This window comes from Macaca mulatta, chromosome 17 (genome assembly GCF_049350105.2).
Source record: "Macaca mulatta isolate MMU2019108-1 chromosome 17, T2T-MMU8v2.0, whole genome shotgun sequence".
Taxonomy (NCBI): Eukaryota; Metazoa; Chordata; class Mammalia; order Primates; family Cercopithecidae; genus Macaca; species Macaca mulatta.
Genome location: NC_133422.1, coordinates 11,838,529 through 11,855,402, shown reverse-complemented (window position 1 = coordinate 11,855,402; position 16,874 = coordinate 11,838,529). Strand labels below are relative to the sequence as shown.

Here is a 16,874-nt window from a genome sequence, read left to right as displayed (position 1 = left end):
TCAACAGAGGCAGCTCTTAAAGCTCTTGATGAGTGGCCTCTGTTCAGAATGCAACAGAGTCAGACACTGTTTTAATGAGATAGTCTCTAATCTTTTTTTTTAATTCATAAATGCAGTTTCAAGTCTCTACTTTTTACAGTACTTTGATATGTTAAATTCTACCACCCCTCCCATACAAGCCCTTGTAAGATGGTCAGTTATTAATATCCAAAGAAAGAAACGTAAGAGCAAGAGGGCTTAGGATAGAGGCATTGGGAATGCTGAGAACAGGAAGTATACAGTTAAACATAAGTATTTAGTTCTGGGTAACTGGATATGGAGATTAAGGGAAAGAGTCAAGTAAAAAGTGAGTTTCCAGTTTGGACACTGGATTGGATATCAAGAGAATGGTGGTGTCATCAATATTAAAGGCAGAAGAAAGTTCTCCATGAAAGTTGGATACTCTTTTCATAACTACAAATAAATGTAAGGCTTCTCTTGCCTCCTTTCTGTGTCAAGCCAAATTCTGAGGAAGCAGTATAACGTTTTGTTTATTTTATTAAATTACGAACATGTCCCCAATGTTACGTAGACGGCTCTCCCTCACCTTTCCTACCCTTCCTCTGTAATTCATTTAACCTGACATAATAGTTGAGGAGCCCCTTACATCTGAACGGTCTTTCCAGATCTCAGCTACCACTAAACTGTAAGAATACGGCCTCGCAAGTGACAAAAACATAATAAAATGTCTTGCATATTATCTCGTTTCCTCTCCATTCCCACTGGCCACATCCTATCCAGGCCCTTGGAGGCCTATGGCTAGATGATTTTAATAGCTTCTTTGTGGACATTATTTCATCTGTTTTCCATATCGAACTAATCTTTCTTTTGCATGGCTTTAATCATAACATGTCTCTGCTCAAAACTTTCAATAGCTCTCAATTACATCATCCAGCCTCAGCACCCTGGCCTGGTTTTGAGAGCCTTTAGTAGTTTGCCTCCACACCCTCACTCAAGTCCTGCTGATGCTCTTACTGGCCTGTGAGCACACTGGCCATTTATTCTTCCTTCTTTCTCTTCTGCAGCTCCTTTCTGTTCTTTTCTGCCCATCTCTTCCTCCTCTTCATTCAGAGCCACTTCTAGTCTCATCTCCATAACACCTACCTCCACTAGGCCAGTCCTCATTAGGCCAGTTTCCTTTACAAGAGTTGAACATTTAACCCAAACTGTTCGGTGTTTTGCTTTGTTGTGCATATCCTACATTACCTATGAAAGACTCAAAAGACTGCTGCCAAGTAAAGTAACTATTGATTGGAGACAAGGTTTTGTCTAGGGTCGGTCCTGTAATTAAACCATATACTCTTCTAGCAATATCCCCTAAAAGTTCCCTAATAAGACTGTAGACTTCCAGATGTCATCCGAAGTTCTTTGCACAGATAATACTCAATAAATCTCCTTAAATAACTAACTAAAAATGTCACCTGACTTTATTTCTGCAGGTCTGAAAGGGATTCCTGGGATAGGAACTACATGAGGAGATGCGATATGTCAGAGTCTTTTAAGAAAGGATGCAATAGTTGTGATAGATAGTAGTTTAATTTAATGACTTTAAATTAAATGGTAAGGCAAGCAGTGCACTAAAAGGCACTATTGATTCCAAAGGGGCATATTGAAAATCAAATGATGAAAATGAAGTCCTGGCCACTCCTCTGCTTCACCTCCTACTCCCCCAGCGCAGGCACCTTGTGGAAGTAGGACACCTCCCCAACACCAGCTTAGAGAAGGACATAATGTCTCAAGACATCTTCCTCAGGTATCAAAGGCATCGTGCCACAGAACCAGAGACTGGGATATAAACCTAAAATGTCTATTTGGAGTATGACTTTTTATTCTCTTTTGGTTTCCACAGGATTTGATCCATTTCCAGATGCAGCAATAATGGGGTTGATGTAATATATACAGTTATTGCAAGACAAGATCCTTAATTGCATGACTCTGGGGCCTGAAAGTCTTAACTAGAGTGCACACATTTTCATGAGAGTGAAATTTTCATGAGAGGACCTCTGACAGTCCTGCAAGGCTGCATTTTGAACTACAGAGCTGAAATGTAGACACCAGAAAACCTCTCAGACAAATCCTCCATTTAAACGGCTAAAGCGCCAATTCGCTGCTATCATAAAAAATATTATTCACCTGTACTTCAAAGCCAGACATCTTTGTGAATACAGAGGTGATATTCAAAAAGATAAAACTGTATGAACAGCCTTATTGAGCTGGAACTATCCCAGCCCAGCAGAGCTCTGTACCAGAGCAGAAAATGATTCAAAGCGGGGTGTCACTCATCAGTCTGAGTTTCAAACACAGAACAACCTAGGCAGCTGGAGATGCAGGAAAGATAATGGGGTAAGTGTACTTAAACTAGGTCCACTTCCAAGTTTCAGAAACCTCTCTTCATCCTACCCTAATTAATTCATGGTAAATCCTAGCCTCAGGATAATTTCAAAAGTAAACATTAGGACATGGCACCTTTCAATACCTGGGTTATTTGGTGACAGTATAGTACAGAACAGCAAATGCACGTTCCCTGGAAGTCAAACTTGAGTCACAAAGTCCACACTGGTGTAAATATTAGAGCATTATCATTAGAAAGAAAAGCATCAGGCCCTCTCACAGCACGTGCTTGCCCTTAATCTATACGTAAGTAAGATCAATTGTCTAGTTTCTAAATTCACAACAGTCTGGAAACAGAAAATTATAAGGGAGGGGATGTAATTTCTATGGGTAGAAATGTTAGTAGCAAAAGGAGAAACAAAATCGCATAATTTAGAAAGTCGCCAGAACTTAAAAATGCAGTTGGCTGAATATGACAGTCTCATCGGCTTGAGGGCTTCGATTGGTGTTACAGTTTATGTTCATTATGAGGACCATAAGTCTCACAGAAAGGTAGAAAAGGTGGGAAAAAGACTAATATCAATTTCCAAAGGTTTCCATTTCAAAAAGATAAAACTAAAAAACTTTTGGTGTATATAAGGGAAAAATCTGCTGCCTCTAAGAATTGAGCTCTCAAGAATTAAATCTATTCCTTCATAGGTCTGATTTTTAATTGAAATTTATTTTTGATTGAAAAAAAAAAACAAAATAAAACATGGATTCGGTACTAGCCACACTGAGGTCCCATTTTCCAGGTTTGCAAATGCAGGCAGTGACTGAATCAACTCCTTTCTACCTAGGGTGCTTTCCTTGCTTTTTATCCAGTCCTGCAAGCAAATCCTCCTACCTTTCAGGGTCCAGGTCAGTATGGTTTCCTCCACCTGGCTTGGTCTGGGCCCTGCCAGCCAGTGCCATCCAGCTGCCCTGAGGCTCAGCCTTCTCTTCACGCCAGGTCTCTGGAAACAGGGATCTCTCCCAGTGAAAAGATCCTGACAGAATCTTTGTCACATCTTTCCCATCCAAATACTTGTTGAAGAAACAATTGTTCCTGTTGCTTAATTTGTTGTATTAAAAACCCCCACTAAAATTTCTTGCATATAATGAATTTTTAAAAATCTGTTTTTATTTATTTTTAATTGTGGTAAAGTAGACACTATTTACCATCTTAGTCTGTTTTAAGTGTACGGTTCAGTGGCATCCATGTGATGAATTTTTTAGGTCCAACTCTATCAGCCTTTATTCTCCTTTCCTTCATCCTATCTGTCTATCTTCATATAACAGCTCAATTTCTCTAAAAAGTCATTCACACCAGTGCTCCTGTGGTGGGGGCTGGTGTGGAGTGGAGAAGAAGAGCATCACTCTCACATATTAATTAGTTTTCTAATTATTGAATCCATTTGAAATTTGCCTTCTCTTTGTATTTTCTCATTTACATTTTAATCTTGGTTTTAACACGTTCTAATTTTTTTCTTCATTGCCTTCTTTTGTCTTAAATGGGTTTTGTTAATGTTCCTTTATTATTTTTATTCCAAAATCTGTTCCTAATTGGTTTTGTTGGATGGCTTCAGGAAGTGTTTTCTTGTGTTCACTGGGTCTCTATCTTTTATATTAAGCAGGGTCCATTCCTTAAATTATGAGAAGTCTATTTTATAGTTGTGAGGCCCATTCGTTTTCCGTTTATTAAATCTGTTTCCGGCTGCATGTGATGATCTTTTGAACATGACTATTTTTCCCCCAATTTCACTGACTTATAGCTTAATTTTTAGGCTGGCTGCTCTTAGTCGGTTTACATCTTCAGTACAATTTCCCTAAGTTACCAACATTTCCAGGGCAGACTACCCTCCTAACTGTAGCACCAATACAAACACCTCCACAGCTCATAGTTCAGCTACATTTTTATTATAACACTGAAAGGAAACGAGTGTCATGTAAGAGCCCCAGAGGCTAACTGGCATAGATGTTACAGGAAAGCAACTGGTTTTCTCAATCAGATTTTCAGAGAAGTAATATCATCTTTCATTAGAAACTGTTGTTCATTGACTCACTCATTCATCTCAACCAATACTTATTTAATGAGTGCCTAGGCTTCAGGCACTGTTCCAGGCACGGGAAGATATTGGTGAACAAAGCGATGGTTCCTGCCTTAATGGAGCTTATGTTGTACTGAGGAGGGGTAACATAATCAGCATTTCATGTGTATACACACACACACAGGTGCGCACATACACACAAATACCACACGGTCAGATTGCAATAAATTCTAAAAGAACAAGGAAAAATTAAACAGAGTAAGTGGCTAGAGGGACCTGCTCTTCTCTATCTACAGGCATTCAGGTGCTACAGTCTAGGGCTGCTGCAGGAAGGAACGAATGCTATGTGTATTCTTGGTGTCTAAGAAAATCCAGGCACACATGGCTTGGGCAGGATCTGCTTTCCTGATCCATGCATTTGACCTGCCCCATATCTGTGTGTCAGTTACCATGGAGATGAGACTTTTAACCAGCCTGTGAAGGGCATGAACGAAAATGCTCAATGAGCACACTGCTTCCCCATCTTCCTCCAAAAAGTACTCCACTCCTCAGGAAGCAGAGATGTTTGGCCTGCTTTTTCACCAGCTTGCAAAGACAGACAAGCACAGAGCTAATTTTTCAAAACACGCATTGCTTTTACTGATGCTCCCATTACTGGAATTTTACCCAGAGTATTTGAAATAAAAAATGGCTTCCTTTTTCTTTTCATTGTTCCTGGGATTATATGTAGTAACCAAATATTCAAAGTAGTACTCTTCCTAGAAAGGTGATCTGATTAAACAACTTAACTTTATAGAGACTGATGTAACCTTATCTTTCAACAAAGGAGTAAATAATGAGATTTCTTTGTTCATAGTTGTACATAAATTATTCTTTCTGCCGGTTCTCAATACTTCATTCATTTCTCGGGTTCTGAAGGCAAACCCTGTTAGTAACCAAGAGCTGGGATCTTTCTTTAGGACCACACTTTCCCTCTCAAATGCCTTTTCTCCTAAGACTTAATTTGTTTACTGGCAGTACAGGAACATTTCATAAAACATAAACCAAGTATGACGCAGCTTCTTTGCGAACATGTCACAATGTGTATAGAGCAGTAACAAATTGTCCATTAAAGCAAGTATGAGGGAACTTAAGAAATGGCATGTAAAAAGGTACTGCAAATACTCAAATGGCCAGAAACCCCGAAAGTCATGTAAAGTAAATTAGGATAAAAAAAAAAGAAAACAACCAAACATAACAGAAAGAATTATTTTCTTCTGAAGAATATTAAGAAATAGAAAATGTTGAGACAAGAAAAAACAATTAGTTTCAGCAACACACAAAGATTGCTTAACAAAGTGATCGATGATTCTTAAATAATTACTTATTTTAAAGTGGGCCAACAAAAGAATATCATGTAAAAAAAATACCGAAAAACAATTTTTGCCTTGGAAGAAAAGTATATCCAAAGGCAGGCAAAATTAATTTCTGTTTAACTTCCATAAAATTCTGATAACGTGAAATATACCTCCCATTTTTATGGATTGCATACATTGCTCCTTTTACATACACTTTAGTTCTCCTACAGTTCTCACATTGTGTTCCTTCACGTTTCAGAATCTACATGATATCTCTAGATGAATTAGTATCTTTAATTCTTAAAATAATCCTAGAAGGCTAATCTCCCTTTTACAGGTAAGACCATGCAGGTTCAGAGAGGTTAAGTGACTTGTCTAAGGTTACGGAGTGGTCAACTCAGGACCTGACCCATGAATGTGACGACGTTATCTTGTGAGCTTCCCATATCGCCCTGTCTTTTATTTTTTAAATATATTTTTGTTTTTAAAAAATAATTTTTATTTTGTTTTGTTAACAGAAGATCTACTCTCTTACCACATTTTAAAGTGTATATTATTGTTAGGCTATGCGTACAATTGTATAGCAGATCATTAGAGCTTATACATTTTGCTTAACTAAAACTTTATAACCATCGATTAGCAACACTCAATTTTCCTGTCCCCCTGCCCCAGGCAACCACCATTCTATGTTTGGGTTCCATTAACCTACCCATTTTAGATACTGCATATACGTGGAATCACGCTCGTATATTTAGAAAATCCCATCATCTCAGCCCCAAATCTCCTTAAGCTGATAAGCAACTTCAGCAAAGTCTCAGGATACAAAATCAATGTGCAAAAATCACAAGCATTCCTATACACCAATAACAGACAGAGAGCCAAATCATGAGTGAAATCCCAGTCACAACTGCCGCAAAGAGAATAAAATACCTAGGAATCCAACTTATAAGGGATGTGAAGGACCTCTTCAAGGAGAACTACAAACAACTGCTCAATGAAATAAAAGAGGACAGAAACAAATGGAAGAACATTCCATGCTCATGGATAGGAAGAATTATATCGTGAAAATGGCCGTACTGCCCAAGGTAATTCATAGATTCAATGCCATCCCCATCAAGCTACCAATGACTTTCTTCACAGAATTGGAAAAACTACTTTAAATTTCATATGGAACCAAAAAGGAGCCCGCATAGCCAAGATAATCCTAAGCAAAAAGAACAAAGCTGGAGGCATCATGTTACCTAACTTCAAACTCTACTACAAGGCTACAGTAACCAAAACAGCATGGTACTGGTACCAAAACAGATATATAGACCAATGGAACAGAACAGAGGCCTCAGAAATAACACCACGCATCTACAACCAACTGATCTTTGACAAACCTGACAAAAACAAGCAATGGGGAAAGGATTCCCTATTTAATAAGTGGTGCTGGGAAAACTGGCTAGCCATATGTAGAAAGCTGAAACTGGATCCCTTCCTTATGCCTTATACAAAAATTAATTCAAGATGGATTAAAGACTTAAATGTAAGACCTAACACCATAAAAACCCTAGAAGAAAACCTAGGCAATACCGTTCAGGACATAGGCATGGGCAAAGATTTCATGACTAAAACACCAAAGCAATGGCAACAAAAGCCAAAATAGACAAATGACATCTAATTAAACTAAAGAGCTTCTGCACAGTAAAAGAAACTATCATCAGAGTGAACAGGCAAGCTCCAGAATGGGAGAAAATTTTTGCAATCTACCCATCTGACAAAGGGCTAATATCCAGAATCCACAGAGAACTTAAACAAATTTACAATAAAAAAACAACCCCATCAAAAAGTGGGCAAAAGATATGAACAGACACATCTCAAAAGAAGACATTTATGATGCCAACAGACATACCAAAAAATGCTCATCATCACTGGTCATCACAGAAATGCAAATCAAAACCACAATGAGATACCAGCTCACGCCTGTTAGAATAGCGATCATTCAAAAGTCAGGAAACAAGAGATGCTGGAGAGGATGTGGAGAAATAGGAATGCTTTTACACTGTTGGTGGGAGTGTAAATTAGTTCAACCATTGTGGAAGACAGTGTAGCGATTCCTCAAGGATCTAGAACTAGAAATACCATTTGACCCAGCAATCCCATGATTGTATATACCCAAAGGATTATAAATCATGCTACTATAAGGACACATGCAAACGTATGTTTATTGCGGCATTATTCACAATAGCAAAGACTTGGAACCAACCCAAATGTCATCAGTGATAGACTGGATTAAGAAATGTAGCACATATACACCATGGAATACTATTCAGCCATAAAAAAGGATGAGTTCATGTCCTTTGCAGGGACATGATGAAGCTGGAAACTGTCATTCTAACCAAACTATCACAAGGACAGAAAACCAAACACTGCATGTTCTCACTCACAGGCGGGAGCTGAACAATGAGAACACATGGACACAGGGTGGGGAACATCACACACCAGGGCCTGTCAGGGTGGGGGGCTGGGGGAGGGATAGCATTAGGAGAAATACCTAATGTAAATGACGAGTTGATGGGTGCGGCAAACCACCATGGCACATTATACCTATGTAACAAACCTGCACGTTGTGCACATGTACCCTAGAACTTCAAGTATAATACACCGGGGCCTGTCGTGGGGTGGGGGGAGGGGGGAGGGATAGCATTAGGAGATATACCTAATGTAAATGACGAGTTAATGGGTGCAGCATACCAACACGGCACATGGATACATATGTAACAAACCTGCAGGTTGTGCACATGTACCCTACAACTTAAAGTATAATAATAAAAAAAGGAAAAAAAAGTATAATAAAAAAATAAGTGGAATCATGCAATATTTGTCCTTGTGTGACTGGTTTACTTCACTTAGCATAATGTCTTCAAAGTTCATCTGTATTGTTGCATGTGGCAGGATTTCCTTTCTTGTTAAGGCTGAATAATATCCCATTGTATGTATATACCACAGTTTCTGTATCCATTCCTCATTCGATGGTATAGTGGTATTACACCATTCCCAGACTGTCTTTTAAAACCAATCAGCTGCCTATGTTGAAGACTGTCCCCTTACCCATAGGCTTTGCTCTGGCGTAAGCTAGTTTTGGGACTTCAGGGGATGACAAAACACAACATAAACGTTGTAATTTGGAGAATGGGGTTTCCTATGGTTAGAATAGTTGCACACTTTCTGGAAAGACTAACATATCCTTAGGCCATGAAGGTCTCTTCCTCTGGGTTCTCTGCCCTCGTGAATGAAAATGCACTTTTTAGACATTAGAAGGACTTTGGGAAAGGCTAGGAGTACAAAAAAGAATTGAACATATGGACCAGGTGCGGTGGCTCACGCCTGTAATCCCAGCACTTGGGGAGGCCGAGACGGGCAAATCATGAGGTTAGCAGATCGAGACCATCCTGGCTAACACAGTGAAACTCCGTCTCTACTAAAAACACAAAAAAATTAGCCGGGCGTGGTGGCGGGCGCCTGTAGTACCAGCTACTCGGGAGGCTGAGGCAGGAGAATGGCGTGAACCTGGGAGGCGGAGCTCGCAGTGAGCCGAGATCGCGCCACTGCACTATAGCCTGGGCGACAGAGTGAGACTCTGTCTCAAAAAAAAAAAGAAAAGAATTGAACATGGAGGACCCATAAAAATACATGAGATCTGATTAATGACACACATACCTTAGAAAGACCCAGAGACTATTCTTTCCTAGATACATTGATGACATAAATTTTAACTGCCTATTATTCTAACAAAGAGCAAATCTACTTGAAGGCACAGTTCTCTGCTTACTTCAATTTATGTTCTCTCAAAAAACCATTTTTGTCTCTGGTCTCCCCAGACTGAATACCTTGGAGAGAGTGAAGCAGTTCAACAAAGGAAAGTTAGCATCAAGTGTCTGCCCTGTTTTCTTTTCTCTCTTCCTCTGCCTTCCAGTATTTTATCTGAGAGAAATGACAGTAACATTTCAGTGATTTCCTTTATAAATGTCTGTCATCTGCTAAGATGAGATTACACGGACGTTCCCCTGATTTTCAAAGTAGGTACTGTCATCAGAGCCTGGAAGAATCTCTGCCAAGATCCGTGTGCAAAGGAAGATGAGGTTACACTGACATTTCAAGGTCCTTTCTCACCAAAAGGAGATCGAATAACCTGCTAGAGGCAGGATAATCCTGAATTTCAACTTCCTTTCTCTCCCTAAGAGAAGTGACCAACTGCTCTCATTCACATGTCCTTTACTGGCTCTCCTTTTTTCATTTTCTTCTCTTTTCTAAGTTCTTCTTCTACTCGCGCATTTTGTGCCACAAAATATCATTAATGTGAACTCTACAAATTCAAAATGTGTAGATTATTTGGACAAGACCTTGAGTTTTTAAATCTTAATTTCAAAAAAAAATCTGCTGACTTACAATTTGAATTACTGGTGCTCAGTCTTTAGCACATCACAGTCACCTGAAAGGCTGGACACCTCCTACCCCAATTCAGTGTCAGAGTCGGGGGTGAGACTGGAAAGTCTGCATTTCTAACCAGTCCCCAGGTGATACTGGTGCTGCTGCCCTGGGACCCACACACTGACACCACTGATGAAAATAAATAGGAAGGAAAAGGAGGGCAATTTAATCAGTTAATACAATTGTTTCTAATCTTATCTGCCTATAGAGAAACTGATATGCTTCATTAACTCCAACAAAGTTAACATTTTTGTAGGTAAAATATAGTGGAAAGAACACTGAGCTCAGAGTCAAAGGTCTAAGCTCGAATGTGGCTCTCAGTGACTTTAGGGAAGAAACTTGGACAACTGGGTTTCAGTGTCCTTACCTGTTATTCTTAAAAAACCTAGGTGAGATTGTCCTTTCGACCTCTACTATTCTATGAAATATACAAGTATGCAGTGAAAATGTATGAAAACATCATTTGTTCAATATCTCTACAGTGTGAACACTTAATAATTAATATCTTGCCTTCCCTTAAATTAATATGAATTAGGGAGATTCTATCATCTATCCTCTCTACAGAGTAAAGCTTTACCAATAATCCTGACCTTTCCAGTTGTATCTTCGCTTCTCTGGTTTCATTAAATTTTAAGCCTGGAAACTCCCTAAACTGCAGGCAGACAGTGGGGAAGCCGGTCTTTATTCCTACCTGTAAACTCATGACTTTTGTTTACATTTAAAAAAAAGGGTACTGAAAGTCTGCCTTGTGTCTAAACTAACCCCATGTTAGGCCTAGTCTCTGTTCTGGGCCATGGAGTAGGTGGACACTGTGGAATAGGTGACATTTGACCCAGGTCTTAAAGGACAGGCAGGATTCTGATAGGTAGAGAAGAGAAAGGGGCAACTCAAGCAAATGGAACGGCACGGCAGGTACACAGAAGCGTCTGCCAAGTGTCCCTTCTCACCCCCTCCTCCTGTCACCCTCCTAGCACACATCCCTGGTCTTAGTATATCTGTTCAAATTTGTCTTCACCAAGGAACTATAGAGTCCTCAAAAACAATACTATCTCTTGTCTTTATCCCAAGCACTTACCACCGTGCATGGCACAATTAAGTAAATGACTGTGCTCACTTAATATCTGTGGACCTGAACCCAACCAATTCTAAAATACAGTATTTGCATAGATGAAGTAAAGAAGAGCGTATATGAAAAATTTAATAAACTCTTCAGTCCTATAAAAATGTAGTTTCTAAAATATTTATTAGTATTAGAACTAAGGTCTTAAATGGCAAACCAATGAATGTGAACTTTATTTGGAGGGTCACTGGGAGCCAGTGGGTTTCTGGAAAGAATGCTGATCTCATGTTACTGTGTAAACTGCGAGAAAAAGCGGCTTCTTGGGAGGACAACACAAACTAAAAGATGACTGCACCCACCATGAGAAGACTAATGAAGGTGGGAACCTATCTGGTGCCTGTTAAAACAGAAAAAAAGATCCCACATCTTACACAAACAGACCTGCAACTTGTTATGATGATTAAGGTGCTGAAGAAGTGGTTTTAGAACACTGACTCTAGAAGCTTTCTCAAAATCCCCAGCCTGTAGCAATTTATTGGTCAGAGTTCTTGTACCCACACACTAAAAGCTGTTAGGGATGTATACCTGGGAGTGACACAGTTCTACTCTATCATAGTAATAGAACAGAAATGACTTTGGAATATAACCTATGACCAGGGGGAACTGTACATTGTCCTGTGACCACATTCATCACGCTTTCAAAACATTAGAGCTAATGTGCATTCATAAGAGACAACGCAGATATAGGACAAGTTAATGTCACCACCATAAGGAAGCAAAATAGCTTATCCAGAAGTAGGTTCGTCCTGTAGGAAAACTGTACCAGTTTCTACAGGTCAAGGGAAGGGATAAAACAACCAAATGTAATATGTGGACCTTGTCTGAACCCTGATTTAAGCAAACTAATTGTTAAAAGACTTTTTAGGATTATAAAAAATTTGAGTACGGACTGGATATTAGGTGATAGCAAAGAATTATGGTCAATTTTGCTAGATGTGATAATAGTATTGAGGGTAGATGAGAAAATATCTCTATTTCCTAGAATGCATACTGATTATATGGGGTTCAATGAAATGATGTCTACATTTGATTCATAATACTTTAACAAAGAGAAACAAGGGCTAGACATGGTATCTTATACCTCTAACCCCAGCACTTTGGGAGGCCGAGACAGGACGATCACTTGAGGCCAAGAGTTTGAGACCAGTCTGGGCAACACAGTGAGACCCCAACTCTACCAAAAAAAAATTTAAAGGTTAGCTGAGCATGGTAGCGCGCATCTGCAGTCTAAGCTACTGGGAGGCTGAGATGGGACGGCCGCTTGAGCCCAGGAATTCAAGGATGCTTTGAGCTATGATTGCACCACTGCACTCGAGCCTGGGCAACAGAGTGAGACTCTAAAAAAAATTTTTTTGGCTGGGCACAGTGGCTCATTTTTGTAATCCAAACACTTTGAGAGGCGGAGACAGGAGGACTGCCTGAGCTCAGGAGTTCGAGACTAGCCTGGGGAACATGGTGAAACCCTATCTCTACTAAAATACAAAAAAATCAGTCAGGCATGGTGGTGGGCACCTGTAATCCCAGCTACTCAGGAGGCTGAGGCATGAGAACTGCTTGAACCCAGGAGGCGGAGGTCGCAGTGAGCTGAGATTGTGCCACTGCACTCCAGCCTGGGCAATGAAGTAAAACTCTGTCTCAAAAAAAAAAAAAAAAAAAAAGCTTTTTTTAGCTTTTCACATCACAGTCACCTGAAAGGCTGGACACCTCCTACCCCAATTCAGTGTCAGAGTCTGGGGTGAGACTGGAAAGTCTGCATTTCTAACCAGTCCCCAGGTGATACTGGTGCTGCTGCCCTGGGACCCACACACTGACACCACTGATGAAAATAAATAGGAAGGAAAAGGAGGGCAATTTAATCAGTTAATACAATTGTTTCTAATCTTATCTGCCTATAGAGAAACTGATATGCTTCTTTAAAAAAAAAAAAAGCTTTTTTTTTTTTTTTTTTTAATTAGAACGAAAGAGTAAAGGTACAAATAAACCAAACATGACTAAATCTTGATAACTGTAGAATTTGAGTGATGGCAATATGTTACATATTATCCTAATTTTTTTCTCCTTTTGGGTTTAACACTTCATAATAAATTTTTTTAAAAGATAAGACTCACTTATAAAAAGTTTCCTATATCTTACAATGGCAGTAATAAAGGAATGCCATCTTAGAACCTCAATTTGAAAAATAAATGACTATATTAAAAAATTGAACACCACTGCAATTCAGGTTCGATCACATAGGTTTGAGTAACTGAACTGTCTGCATAACTGAATGTTGGCCTGAGTATTTACATGCATAACACACAGCAAGGATGAGTGGAGGTGTCATTTACAGAGGCACTTTTCTCATCTGACCTGATTACAGTCCTTTCAGAACTATTTATGCTTCAAAAGACTATGAGTGTGATCAATTAATCAAATCATTAAATAAAGAATTTTCATCAAGACCTTCGTATAAGGCATTCTGCAAAGTTCTGTGGAGAATATGAAAATAGATTTAAAAAGACAGTTTGAAAGATTTTTGAAGTTTAATCTATTCAGTTACACTATACCACCAGGTTGAACAGCCAAAGGCTGAACAGCCAGGTCGAACAGTCAATGGATGAGCACAGGAATTTAGGAGAGTATTTATTCACTAATTTGTTCATTTATTCACATACTGACTATTTACTGAAGGCCCACTGTACTTGGGGTATTGGGCTATCTGCTGGGGGAACAAAATAGGCATGGCTCGTAGCCTCACACAGCTGACAGTGTGGAGGGAGAGAGGCATGATAGAATAAAAGCACACAGGACTATAACTGCAAAGTGAGAAGTGCTACAAAGGCTGCTGCAGGAGAGATGCAGGGGGGAACATATCTGTGATTGTGGGGGTTGGGGCAGGACTTTGGGACAGTGACACTCAAGCTGAGAACTAGAAATAACTGATGATAGAGACGGTCAGAGAAACCTTCAAAGTGGAAGAGAACTGGGGCAGAGGGGTTGTAGGAATTTATGAATGGTCGGGGGAGTGTCATGACGGCTCACATGCTCACTTCCTTCTAGGTTTATGAGAGTCTGTTCTGGCCAGCCACTCCTCGGTACTCCCCTCTGCTAACAGTTTGTATCATCTTTACTGTCATCCAGAGTTCTGGCTGCCTCTTGACATATTATATATGCAAATCCTATCTGTCTTCCCCACTACCCTTAACTGCAACAAGGTCAAGGAATTTGCTTTATTCCTCCTGTAGCATCACCTTCTGGCACAGTGCTAGGCTTAATACCAAGTACTCAACAAATATTTATTGCTTTAAGGAGTAAGGAAGTGTTAAGATGTAAAAGGTCCAGCTTAGAAACCTTACATTCAACCTGCGACTCACATCAGAACTACCAGGAGAGCTCTTTCTGCAACCAAGCAATACTCTGACAAATAAAGCACCAATATGCTCAGGAGTAGAATATTATGTCAAGGATGACAGCATGTCATTTCTGCTGAGAACGTGACTAAGGGTATGTTGGGAATGCCTAGCTGTTGGAATCTTTAAAGCAGAGTTTGTTAAAATGCAGGTTCTGACCCATTACTGGATCATGAAACTAACTCGGTGGGTGCTGACCAGCCTGAATTTGATGAAACAGAGCAGAAAACAGGAGAAGAGAAAATAGCAGATTGGTGGCATCCTGCACAGTGAGGAGGGAAGCACTGTTTCACAAAGCTGTTTTTTTTAAGACTCTGTGTCTACAGATATGTATGTGTGTGAGTTCTGGGTCACAATGCAAAGTGTATTTCTTACTGTGAGTCACAGTTAAAAGGCTCTGGAGGCTGAGGAGCTAGTAGTCATTCCCAGACTGTTATCTGGGCATTAGACCGAGCCCTGCCAGAAACGACAAACCAGCTTCTTGAGCTATTTTGTAAGAATCATATTAAGTCAAACACCAAGGGCAAGAGAAGAGCACCATGGTGATGTTTTCTGCCGCTGAATTGGCAAGTGCATTACACAGGGACCCAACATGAAGGGACACTGAAGTCTATGCAGACTGGACATGGTGGGGGGGGTCTGCCACAAGGACAGTGCCAGCAACTGCCATCTTTTGACAAATAAACGTTGCAAATTAAAGTTATAGCTGTTCCCCTCCAGGGTCCCCTTGCGGATGACATGATGCAGGGGTGACTTGAAGGACAGTCTAATCTTACAGGTGTCTTTGTTAATATAATATGCATTATACTATATAATTATATATGTATACACAAGTACAATATACATTATAGTATTCATGCTATTATAAAGTATATACACATACGTCTGTATATACTAACATACATATGCATTATGAAATATATGTGATGATATATATTTCCATTATAAAATATATATGGTAACTATATACAGTTCCAAGATATATAGCAAGCAAAGGGCTTCCAGTACAGTGTTTACAACAGAAGCTCAATAAACATTTGTTCAATGAGTTAAGTGAATAAGTGAAATCTTTTTCAGTTTTGTTGGTGTTTGATTTGATCATGTAAATATTTATTGAATTCTTGGTTCATATGGGCTTATTCATTTAGATACCGGCTCATTTAAAAAAGTTTTAGGTTTTATTAAATTCTTAAATGGTTATGGAAATGTACAAAGAGGTAAAATTCACTTAATACATGCTCACCAGAAATTTATAATCTAAGATGGCAATAAATCTACCAATTCACAGAAGCAGATTCGTTGCTTCTGATGCCTTTATAGTAAAGTTTAATACCTAAAATTTTTACCAACTGTACTATAAAGTTAACTTTACTATAAACTTTATTATGAGCAAGAAAGGCAATGAGTGAAAAAGGAGTCGACATGTTCACAAGACTGTGGGAGTGCTCTGTTCAGCCAAAATACACTAATGGTCAGTAACATCTCCAAGGGATACCATATAATAGAAATATTAAGCATTTCATATGAGTCCTATAATGATGCAACCTTTTCCAAATACCTGGAACCATAAATTTTATCATTTATCTTGTATGCTTGTTATACACTAAAAAAAATTTCTTGGGAGGAAAAAAAAAGTTCTCTAATGCACACTCTACAAACCACAAAAGTAAGGGGTAAAAGAATGACTAACAGGAATTTTTTTCCTAGAAACAGAATGCTATCGTATGTAAACCTCTAGTAGTTTCATTAGAGATAGTGCAGTGGAATAATTAGCAAGTAACTCAATCTCCCAAGTCTTTAGTAAACAAAATCTTTCTGCTTGATTAGAGCAATATGTTATGCCTTTACCACTTACAAGTTAACTTCTCCTACCTTCACTAAATAAAGTTAAAGAGTGTATATCCAAAATGCAGGTAATTAACTCTGTGTCATGGATGTTTCCTCTCACGAGTTTTTTGGAACTGCTGTACAATATTGCTTAAAATGTTATGTTAGAACTAATGTAACTGTGCTATTGTCTGATAAAGGAAGAGCAGTGGCATACAATTTAGACCCATTTAATGTTGGTTAACACATGGTGTCCTGTTTTTAAATTTATAAACAAAAAGGAAAAATA

At 39.1% G+C, this 16,874-nt stretch overlaps 1 protein-coding gene across 4 annotated transcripts in view; it reads right to left on the bottom strand.

Moving 5' to 3' along the window:
* Positions 1–16,874, bottom strand: part of FRY (FRY microtubule binding protein) — a 267,764-nt gene that overhangs the window by 220,822 nt on the left and 30,068 nt on the right. The window lies entirely within an intron of this gene.